The sequence below is a fragment of the Chelon labrosus genome (assembly GCF_963514085.1).
Source record: "Chelon labrosus genome assembly, chromosome: 1".
In the NCBI taxonomy this organism is placed as follows: Eukaryota; Metazoa; Chordata; class Actinopteri; order Mugiliformes; family Mugilidae; genus Chelon; species Chelon labrosus.
The window spans coordinates 37,756,104-37,769,208 of record NC_140337.1 but is presented as its reverse complement, the minus strand read 5'-3'; positions in this window follow the sequence as shown (position 1 = coordinate 37,769,208).

Here is a 13,105-nt window from a genome sequence, read left to right as displayed (position 1 = left end):
TCAACTTGCGCTTCAGCTTAACAGGCAACAGGGATCCTTTGTCGTCTGTACGTGGCAGCAAGTTGGTGGTCTGTACAATGTTTGCTGGGACACAAGTCACTGGCCCATGAGCCCCGTTTTGGCCGCCTTTGGGCAAAGCTAACATTTTCATGAATGGTATGTTTAAAGCAATGAGATGCTGTTCTAAAGAATTTAATGATGACAATTCCTGAGGGATAGGGTGCAGTGCCAAGTTGTTCTCTGAGCTCTCAGGTGGCATATGACCTTGGCGAATTTTCCTGTGACAGGTAAAACATATCCACTGCTTACCCCTGGCAGAATTTGCCAGGACACACGGGTTATTGCAAGCGGAACCACAGCTATGAACATACGTGTCTGTAATGCATTGGTTTGCGATTAGAGCAGTGATGCGACTTTTCCTGTACACGTCTTTCTTACACAACAGCACCTGCCGTTTAAATAGGAGGCGGTGACACACACAACACACAAACTCTGGGCCGTCTTTCACCATTTCCATAAACTTTGTCATAGCAACGTCAAACTTTTCACTCTGTTGCCTCTGTTGCTGGCGTTTCAACAAAATGTGTGCAATGAGCCGTTTTCTCAATTCTGGATTGCTGTGATAACGTTCTTTACTCTGGCCTTTCACTGTCTGCCTGTGTTTTGGATTTAGTTGATATTTGTTAGTGCTGTGTTTTTTAACCCTGTTTCTATGAGCAACATTGGTGAGATATTTATTTACACTTAATACCTTGACTCTGGCTCTATGCACAGTATTGGTCCTGTATTTAGTTTTGCTCATAAGCTTCACCTTTTCCCTATGCTGTCTATTTTGCATGTATTTAGTTTTGCTGTATGTCCTCACATATTCTCTGTGGTTGGCATTTTGTTGGTATTTTCTTCGGCTCATGTTTTTAACACTTTCCCTGTGGCATTCATCTTGTAGATATTTTGATCGGTTCATGTTTTTAACTCTTTCCCTGTGGCATAGATTTTGATGATATTTTGTTTGGCTCATGTCTTTCACTTTTTCCCTGTGACATTGATTTTTCTGGTATTTTGTACGGCTCCTGTCTTTAAGTGTGTCCCTGTGGCTTTGATCTTTTCGATATTTTTTTTGGCTCATGTCCTTAAGTCTGTCCCTGTAGCATTCATTAGTTTGATAAGACATTTTGGCTTGCTGTTTTTTTTTCTTTTTCAAATGTTTAGATAATGCATTACTGTGCCGGGCAGTGTACGTGGTGTCAGTATTGTCTGTTTCTTTGTGCAATGCTCTCCTAGTCATATATTGTGCGTCAGCGTTTCTATGAATTGTGCATATGTTCAGACAACGTGTCTGATCAACACTGTGCACGCAAACAACAGGCTCAAAGTGGGCTACTTCCAGCTGTTCTAAGTATATGCTGCCACTGGTTACTTTGGCAAACATAGAGGTGTACTTGTGCCACATTTGAGCTGTACATATATGTATGTCCACTCCTAAAGCATCAGCTGTTGCCTGAATTTCAACATCTGATGAACATGTGTCAACATATCGCATGCGTGAAGCCGTAATGTACTGACTAACAGACGAATAGTTCTCTCCAATGATTTTGTCGTAATTGCTGCTGTGAACTTCCATATGCTTTACAACTGCAAGCCTAATGTTGCGATGGTTTTTTTGGGAACCACTGACACAATGTGCAATAGCTTTAAAAAAGCTACTGCTGCCCTTCAACACCTTTTCAGTCAAACAAACAGCACCTAGAAAATCAGACACATGTGATATGTTTGTATCCTGCTTTTCATAATCCATGTTATACGTACTGCAAATTGCCCTGCCCATGTCATTTGATAGTGGTGTAAATTTGTATGACATGGGACTTGGTTCTCGATCAACGTCTTTAAAGGTAGTGTCACTGCAGGGAATGTCATGAACAATATCAATGTCAGTATTTGTGGTATTTGCAGAAATGCTTGATTCCACAAAGGGGGTTACATATACAGCAGGTGGCAGTGTCTGCGACTTAGCTGTGGTGTGTGATTTGGTCTGCCCACGTCGTGTTTGCACACCACACGACGTAGAAGACTCCTGATGGGTACACAGACCATAACAGCTACTGCCATGTTGATGGGCAACACAAATGACAGTTTCAAAGTGGTTGTTGCAGTTTTCTAAATAGATAGCTTGATTTGATACTAGCTTCTCCTTGCTACTATATTTCAGCCACTTTTGGTCATAGTATGTACACACATGTACACCAAGATAATCAGCTAATGCTTGAATTTCCAACTCTGTTGCCCAACTATGAAGTTTGTGCATGTTAGACTGTTTAATGTATTCTGGGACTGATGTGTATTCAGGTCTCAAATAAGTAGCGTAATGTTGTGCATTGCTTTTTAGTTGTTTAACAACAGCAAGACGAATTTTCCTGTGATTCTTTTGTGTGCCACTCACAGCCTGAGATACAGCCCGGAAAAAACAATTACCATCTGGCACGATACTGTGCTTTTTGCATGGTTTTCCCAACACACCACTTACTGTAAGAACTGCCATGTCTTTATGCTCAAATTCAACATGCATGTGCTTACATAAAACTTGAGCAGTGTCTCTATCAAGAGGGGCAAACTGAAAATTCTCACTGGATACAGTGCCAACCACCTTAATTTCAGATCTAGCTTCTTCAACATTGTGCCTGCTGACAACATCATGTGTCTCACAACTCTTGCGCTTAATGCCTGTTTTCCTGAGTTCAGCAATTTTCTGACATGGAACACTTTTGCAAACATCAACATCTGGGTACGTCTCCTTGACAAGTGTTGGACACATAGGGTTTGAGTTGATTTTTTGTGTGTCTGCATAAGTAACTGTTACACCAGCTATCTCAAATGCATTTGTCTCACTGCCAAGTGATAAAGCCAACGTGCAGATATACTTATGTAAATCTGTAAGACTATGCAGAACCACAACTACACTCTTGCCATCAACATCCACAATGCCAGCCTCACTGCGGGCATGAGAATCAAACACAGCAAAGTTATTGTCATGGCAAACAATTGCATTGCTGGCACTGCCAACAGTCAGTAAACACGTGTCATACATTCTAAACATGTACTTCAAACCTTGGCTGAGAGAAACGTGAACACCAGCTCTGATAAGGTCACCATCAACTACATCAACTTGTCCACACACATGCTGGCCATAGTTAAAAAGGACTAACTGTTCATCAAAGACAAGCTGTGTGGGTAGATCAGGAACACACAGCAAGTTGCTGTTACCTGATATCGTGCCATTACTCATCAAACTATGATACAATTTGTCTCCTAAAACTAGCACTTCATCTAAGTGTGATGTGTTCCATGAGCACATTGGCAGAATGGAGTGTTTGGCAATACTCACTAACGCAATGGCCATACACTGAACACCTGGCGTAGCAAATCGTTCATCTCCCTGATGAAAAGATCCTTGCACGCTCCTCAGGATTTGCACACAATTGTCACGTTCTGGTTGAAGAGCAGTATCCATCCCTCGTTTCTGCAATCTCTCCATTATTTATAGTGGGGAAGTTCTCCTTGACGTAATCACACAAGATGAGCTAAAATAGAGATACAATGTATAAGTATATGTGGCAATAACAACAAAAAATAGGTGCTTAAAAGGAAACTACTGTTTTTTTACAACCTGAACTGTATTTCTAGCATAAAATACAGTGGTATAAGTTTTGTGTAATTTGCGCTTGTTTAGGAAATAACTCAACCAACGTATATCCATATAGCATCTGCTGCAAACGTCCTTCGTTTTGCAAATAGTTTTTTATGATATGCTAATGCTATTTTCTGCTAGCATCCTATGGGGACTGTAGATTGACCAACAAACCTCAGATAATGTCTTCTGTTCTGAACTATGTCATGTGACTTGCAACGGTCAACTTGTGTACTTGTGATTTGCTACTGCTAGTTTTTTGCAAAATGACTGAATATTGTTATGATTCTGCGTCGCACTGCTGTGCCACTCCTACTATATGGATATACATTGATGTTATTTCCTCAACGACTGCACATGACACAAAAGTAATTGGATGATGCTGATTAAATTATCTCCTGACCAAGTGCAAATGAAACAAAAGTGATATTGGTGAGCAAACGAATGTATTCTGTGCTAGAAATAAGGTTCGGGTTCTTAAATGCAGTAGTAAGCCTTTAACTTGGCTTAGCAAGAAGGTAACAAAGTACCAAAAAGTTGCATGTGTTGATTAATTCATAAAAGGAATTTAAACTGAACATAACCACATACATACAAAAGTAGAGGTGAAAATTACTATGAAATGCTTGGCCTGGCAGCCTTAGTGTATTCTATACAAAAGCTTCAACTGCAAAGATGTTGTGTATGCAGTGCACTACTACAAACTCCATAACCCTATCAAAGATGACAGAAAATGACGGCGTTTATGCAAAGAGCACAGAATGATTAACAGCATATGGTACTGATGTGTCAACATACAAAACATGGTGTATATGATATCTTGGTTGTCACAGTGCATGTATGTTCACACAACATATATAGAATAATGTAACACTGCCGCACATATAGAAAAGTGTGTTTAAGCTTTCTACAACTACTGACAGAAAAACTCTCTCTGGATTGTCCATTGATCACACAATCCATGTAAAATCTGATATTAAACAAGACATTGTTCCGACCAAATGATCTCATTGGGCACTGTTTAGCATGTGCTCAAACCAGCATGACAGCACACCTTACTCATCACGAGTAATATTACTGCACCATTTATATTGTACTGTTTTGGTGATAGACACATATATATAGATGTTGCTTGACTGCTGTACTGTATGTCACTGTCAACAACATTTTAGAGGATGCAACTCTGTCACAAACTAATAGGAGTCCACGGAATGCACTTTAGTAAGCACCTTTATTAAGTGTTATGAGTTCATGGTTCTTATTTACCCAGACACACATGAACATATATATTCATACCTGATTAGAACCAACAACAACATCTGCAACATTTTCTGATGACTATGAACATTAACTACCCCTTCTGTGTTGAGTGTACATGTGGCCACCAAACCACTGGATGTATTTCTATAATGTTTCCTATAGTGTTTACAGCTGTTACTGTGATGATACATGACATTTAAATATGGAATCTGTTTTTATAATACCCAGACCTAAAGTCCTCAACAAAATCTATATATCTATATCTGTATATCTGTATCTATATATGCAGAAGAAACTATGTCACTATTTAATAAGTGAATGAAACAAGTGAATGAAATGATAAATACATTTGTTTTACATCAAATTTAAGAGTACAGTTTAGACCTGCTCAATGCAAAAGCCAGTCAGGCAGTTGCAGTGTGTAATTATGGTTTGCTGTCTTTGTTACTGTTCTTGTCCCTGTGATTGTGAATACTAGTTGTTACAATCACTGGATATAAAAACGATTAATCAGAGTCAGTAACATGTAACGCTGGGGCTGTTACTTAAAAGTCTCATTTGCATGCCAGGATCTGCTTTTTGTAGACACAGATTGAATATTTTACTGTCAAGTACCATCACAGTAACAGCATGACCTACACTAGCAGCCGTAAACTCTCGTGAAAACATTATATAATACTACATTCAGTGGTTTGGTGGCAACCAAAGGAAGGAGTAGTTCACATAGTTTGTGTGTAGGCAGTACAAACTGTTCACATGTAGTTCACGGTCCTTGTATTGTTTGTTCCTGGGGAACGTACATTAGAATGTTGCTGTAGCAACGCGGCCCACTTCTACACACAGGTAATTGCAATCAAACTAACGGTCTTAGACAATGATTCAACCGGTAACTCCGGTTACTTGAGCACATTGTTTGGCTATTATAACTGCGTGTTTTCTTGTTTAGTGTAAACATTCCTGTGATGAGCAATGATAGAGGCCTAACATAAGCACGAACAGAATCAATAGCCTGCCGCACAAATAAACTTGGCTCTTTGTTGCGATACGTCACCGACGCCATATTGGAAGAGGCAGCTCTGTCCCGCGAACTAATACGAGTCAACGGAGCGAACTTTATTAAACGTTTTCTACAAAGTGTAATAGCCTACTTCAAATCATCCAAAAACCTTACAGACGTAGTTTTTGGTTCCTATCGATTTCTTAAATATACGTTCGTGTGTGCTTGTGTAAGTGAGACGAATAACCGTATTACACTTTGTAGAAAACGTTTAATAAAGTTCGCTCCGTTGACTCGTATTAGTTCGCGGGACAGAGCTGCTTCTTCCAATATGGCGTCGGCGTCGGTGACGTATCGCAACAAAGAGCCAAGTTTATTTGTGCGGCAGGCTATTGATTCTGTTCGTGCTTATGTTAGGCCTCTATCATTGCTCATCACAAGAATGTTTACACTGTTCGGTGCGTGTTCGCCCCCCCCCCCCCCCCCCCTTAATATAATACTAAATAATATATATATATATATATATTTATATATATATATATATGGGAGTATTTGGCCGCTATTCGCGGAGAATTTAGTAAGTCAATGATTCTGATAAGCTCAGGCCGGTCGCGTTCGCCTCGCGGCCGCTCAATTTGTGATCCGCTGCGTAAATCCTTCGGCCGGCCGACCGGGAAACTTTTCCCGGCCACTTCGCCCCTGCGTCAGACGCTATCAGTGTTAGGGCAAACAGTTCTGTCCACGGTTCTGAATCAACCGCTTTTAGGCTTACCAACTCAGTGAGAAGTTCAAGTGGTGACGTAAACGTGGTGATTTGAGTGCAGCGCCGCCACGCATGGATGGTCACAACAGGAGACACAGCATTGCATTTATTAGTGGAGACAGATGTTCGGAAATAGTAATGTAATGAGCGAATAAACACACAACATTGACACATTTTACTATTATTATTTATTTCAGGAACCTTAATGTACAGAAAATCAAAATCTATATGCGACACAAAAATGGAGAGTTTTTTAGAGCTCCCCCTAACTGTCTCAAAGTAGGCTTTCAGGGGAGCCCAGGTCCTTTTCAGGGGAGCCGAGCTCCCCTTAGCTCCCCCGTAATTCGAACCCTGGTCACTGCCATTTCTTATGAACGCATGTTGGTTTCTTTTATTTTTCATCGCAAGAGGTCTCCCTTTAACCACCATTATAGCCATTATAACGATTTCTTCTTCTCATGGCCCTGTACCATACCTGTAGTAATCATACATATTTCTCTGTAATTCCGTAAACAACGCAAAACTGTTGGACGTTGTAAAAAGGATGCCACATGTACCAATACTCTGTCAAAGGTGACCGCCATCACATCTACATAAATAAATAGGCTACAGTATGCGCCAAATGTAGACAGTGTACATGTAGTTAACGTTACATTTTCTTTTACTTGTTTCAGTAGCCTATATGGTTACAAAGACTTTGCTAACATACACAGACAAGGCATATAGCTTACGTGGCTTGGAGGAGCATATTTAAGATGATACTTTTAATACACACGCATGTCCAAAATACACACTATTTATACCAGCTCTGTTGATGCCATCACTGTACAAAAACAACCTACCATTTTCCGTACTTGCACATGCTACAATTCACACAACCTTTGCCTCATCCTGTTTGTCACACACACACACATTCAGCAATTCCATTGGCTGTACCTGTTACATTATTTCTATTTACTCTTTTTAATCGTTTTAAGGACTTTTTCTATATACCTCGACATTTACAATTTCTAAGCATCAGTAAGGGCTGTGACATCCCACGCACTTGTTTCCCTACCTTTAATGTCAATCAACTCATTCACTATTATAACCTCTTCCTACACTGGCTTTCCTCTTGACTTCATCCTCATTCCAATAATAATTTAAAAACAATATATAACATAACATTTGTTTATGTAAATAAATACAAAACAGGAAACGTCTGTCTGTTTGTCAGTGGGCGTGGTCTCAGGTGTGGACGGGTAACGCTGCCGATCGCCTCCATCCTCTTCATCAGTCTGTCAGATGTCATCTGCTACATTCAACTGTCCTTAGAAAAGTTGTTTTTGTGCTTTTTTACGCTACACTGCTCTTTCTCTGCTGCGTCACTTCTAATCAATAGCCTATATGAAAAGGAAGGCACATCCTACAAAAACACATGGACTTCATAAACATGTTTATACTTTATTAGTTTACACAGAACCTGCTACTTCTGTGTATTAAATGTTATGTATGGTAAATGGTAAATGGCCTTGCTTTTATACAGCGCTTTTCTACCTCAAAGCGCTTTACAGTCATAGACGCATCTACCCATTCGCTCACACAAGCACACACTGGAGGTTCAGTGTCTTGTTCAAGGACACTTCGACATGTGGCACATTCCGGGGATCGAACCGCTAACCCTCTGTTTCGTGGACAACCCGCTCTACCTACGGAGCCACATGCTTTGTCTTCAGTTGCTTGTCTTGAAAGTTCCCTTGAACTGATGCACACGTGCAGACATCACAACATCACTAACGCCACTTTGATTACACATACTCATTTACAATACAATACCTGATCTTAACTAGCACCTCCAGTCAGAGACATCCAGTCTGTACCCATTTCTCACTAAACATCCATCCTCTCAATACACTATGTACACATTGACCAATTAATTATCATGTCTGCCCTGAACTAACACAATGCTACTGCTCCATTCAAACATTTATACACTTCGTTTTCCCCTTACAGCACCAGAAACTCAGCATGGCACTAAAAAAGGTGCTTGCATTAACACTTAACTTTCAATGCAACATAAAAAATGTGTTACACCCAGGGGTGTAGATCCGATGTCAGGATTGGGGGGGACACATAAGTGATTTTTGTTTTTTGTCGGTATGCAACTCATACCATGGCACCATACCAATCATTTCTTTTTAGATGTGAATCTAAAATGTGAAGAATGTGAAGTCTGAAAATACATTTGTTCAATTTTGAATAATTTTTATTGGGGGGGACAATTCATGTTTTTCACAAATTAGGGGGGACATGTCCCCCCCATCCCCCCCGGGATCTGCACCCATGGTTACACCTAAACACACTCTTAACAAAACATTACATTTCTCAATACTAATACTTTGCTAATATTTCACACATCATACAGATTCCATACTAGAGCTCATAACAACATATACGACGGATAATCTCCGCTAGCTTAATGCTAATGTATAATGCGAAACACCATAGACAGGCTAACGGAACTAGCATCGCCATAGCGGCGGCCACATCAAACGACCGCGACCTTATAAAACAGCTGTTACACCAACACACATGACTACGCATTTATAATACTCACAGACGTATGTTCTCTTAAGTCCTGAAAGATCGGTAAGGCTGAAGTTTAGCTGCAAAACGACTTCTTCTCTTGAAACTACTACAATTGCAATCGCCACACTGCCACCCTCAGGTGGAGACGTGCATGCCAGAAGCGGCAGCCCAGATAGTCTCGGCTCTGATGTAGTCTATATTTTTATTTTTATTTTATTGTATTTCTCTATCGGTGTACATTACACTTATATTGCTTACCTTGTGTGTACTGTTTACTGTAGTAGTACTTATATATATATTTTTTTTTAACTACTGGCTGTAGGTACAACAATACATTTCACTGTGCATTGTACTATGTATAACTGTGCATGGGACAAATAAAACCTACCTATCTACCTATCTATTTACCTATCTATCTATCTACCTATCTATCTATCTATCTATCTATCTATCTATCTATCTATCTATCTACATATCTATCTATCTCTATCTATCTATCTACCTACATATCCATCTATCCATCCATCCATCTATCTATCTCTATCTATAACAACGATGAATAAACTCCGCTAGCTTAATGCTAACGTACAATGCGAAACACCATAGACAGGCTAACGGAACTAGCATCGCCATAGCGGCGGCAACACCAAACTCTTTTGAATGTATTCTCTCTGTGGCATCAACAAACAGTTGTATAATTATTCTCTCTGTGTCATCAAAGTATGTTAAAACAGCCTCACCAATCATTAGAAGTTTAACCAACACACACACACACACTGACATTCAGCCAGCAGAGAGAAATGATTTGGCTCCATCTGCTGGACAAAGTAGCGAACTACGTGTGCACTGATGATGAAATGAGGGAGAAAGAGCAACTTTTCACTTTCACTACCATAACAGGCCCTAAAGTTTAACGAAAACTCACAATCTTCGCAGGGAGTGACCATGAAGATCATAAGTATGTCGTGATAACATCTGAAGACAATAAAAATCATCCCGACAGGAATGGCAGCTCATACAACAGACTCTATTTAAATCAGCCCACAATAGGTGGCGCTACAACAATTGCATGAATATTGACATATGGATGTGTTCAGTTAGGGACCAGTAACAATACTGTAAAGTTTCATGCACTTTGGACTGAATTGAAGCATGTTTACAGCACGTTTAAGCACGTTTAATGCAACTTCCTGTTTCATGGCGCGTCAAAAAAAATTTGAGGGGCCAGCAGACCCACGCCACATCGACGAAAAGTCAAAAAGAAAATATGCTCATGTTCATCAAGGGTTCAACTACCTAATTCCATAGTTTTTAAAGTCAATCTGATAGGTTTAATGCCTTAAAAAAAATGGATGATTAATTCCAATTTTCTCCAATTTTCTCCAATTTTCACACTTTTAATCAAAATAGCAGACTTCCTGTTGGGTTTAGAATATGGCTCCAAGAGACTTTTTTGTGCGTCCTGGGATGTTACATATACGTGACATGTTTCCAGATTTTTAGACGCAACGGGCTTCAGGGGCTGGTCCGTAGAAAATCCGTAGGTGGCGCTATAGAGCCATTTTGCCACGCCCATGCTCGAGGCCCTGATACATTTAAGTTTTCGGGCGAACGAATCTTTCTGCAAATTTTCAGGACTTTTCGTGCATGTTTAGACACCGAAAGGATTTTTTTAAAAATCCAAAGAATAATAATAATAATAATTAAAGCTGCAAGCAGCGTTGAACGGGCCCTCGCAATCCACGCTTGTCGGCGTCCGGCAAGGACGGGGTCACTGCATTTCTCAGGGGATACAGTGGAGTAACAGTGCACCGTGGCACGATAGCTAACAGTTCTCCAATGACAGGCAAAGTCTTCTTGCTTCAAGGATTTATTTTGTCACTCCTAATTTAAGTTTAATATAAATAAAACCCATCTATCCATCTATCTATCTACCTACACATCTATCTATCTATCTACCTACCTATACATCTATCTATCTATCTATCTATCTACCTACATATCTATCTATCTATCTATCTACCTGTACATCTATCTACCTATCTACCTGTACATCTATCTATCTATCTATCTATCTATAACAACGAAGGATAATAATCTCCGCTAGCTTAATGCTAATCTACAATGGGAAACACCATAGACAGGCTAACGGAACTAGCATCGCCATAGCGGCGGCAACACCAAACTCTTTTGAATGTATTCTCTCTGTGGCATCAACAAACAGATGTATAATTATTCTCTCTGTGTCATCAAAGTATGTTAAAACAGCCTCACCAATCATTAGAAGTTAAACCAACACACACACACACTCTGACATTCAGCCAGCAGAGAGAAATGATTTGGCTCCATCTGCTGGACAAAGTAGCGAACTACGTGTGCACTGATGATGAAATGAGGGAGAAAGAGCAACTTTTCACTTTCACTACCATAAAAGGCCCTAAAGTTTAACGAAAACTCACAATCTTCGCAGGGAGTGACCATGAAGATCATAAGTATGTCGTGATAACATCTGAAGACAATAAAAATCATCCCGACAGGAATGGCAGCTCATACAACAGACTCTATTTAAATCAGCCCACAATAGGTGGCGCTACAACAATTGCATGAATATTGACATATGGATGTGTTCAGTTAGGGACCAGTAACAATACTGTAAAGTTTCATGCACTTTGGACTGAATTGAAGCATGTTTACAGCACGTTTAAGCACGTTTAATGCAACTTCCTGTTTCATGGCGCGTCAAAAAAACTTTGAGGGGCCAGCAGACCCACGCCACATCGACGAAAAGTCAAAAAGAAAATATGCTCATGTTCATCAAGGGTTCAACTACCTAATTCCATAGTTTTTAAAGTCAATCTGATAGGTTTAATGCCTTAAAAAAAATGGATGATTAATTCCAATTTTCTCCAATTTTCTCCAATTTTCACACTTTTAATCAAAATAGCAGACTTCCTGTTGGGTTTAGAATATGGCTCCAAGACTTTTTTGTGCGTGCTGGGATGTTACATATACGTGACATATTTCCAGATTTTTAGACGCAACGGGCTTCGGGGGCTGGTCCGTAGAAAATCCGTAGGTGGCGCTATAGAGCCATTTTGCCACGCCCATGCTCGAGGCCCTGATACATTTAAGTTTTCGGGCGAACGAATCTTTCCGCAAATTTTCAGGACTTTTCGTGCATGTTTAGACACCGAAAGGATTTTTTAAAAATCCAAAGAATAATAATAATAATAATAATAATAATAAACAGTACGGAAACAATAGGGTCCTTGCACTTCGTGCTCGGGCCCTAATTAAAGCTGCAAGCAGCGTTGAACGGGCCCTCGCAATCCACGCCAGTCGGCGTCCGGCAAGGACGGGGTCACCGCAGGTCTCAGGGGAAACAGAGGAGTAACAATGCACCGTGGCACGATAGCTAACAGTTCTCCAATGAGAGGCAAAGTCTTCTTCCTTCAAGGATTTATTTTGTCACTCCCAATTGAAGTTTGTCGTAAAACTGAAATACATACAACAAAAGATGATGAAATATAAAATTAAGAATACATCTTAAGTATCTCTAAGTGTCTCTTACTTCCCTTTACATCTAGTAAAGACTGACAAATACTGTAAATTTATGTACATATACAACTATCCCCCCCTTTAATTTTACCAGTCTAAATTTTTATTTTTATTTCATTTTATTTCTCTATCGGTGTACATTACACTTATATTGCTTACCTTGTGTGCAAACTACTGTTTACTGTAGTAGTTATATATTTTTTTTTTAGTACTGACTGCAGGTACAACAATACATTTCACTGTGCATTGTACTATGTATAACTGTGCATGTGATAAA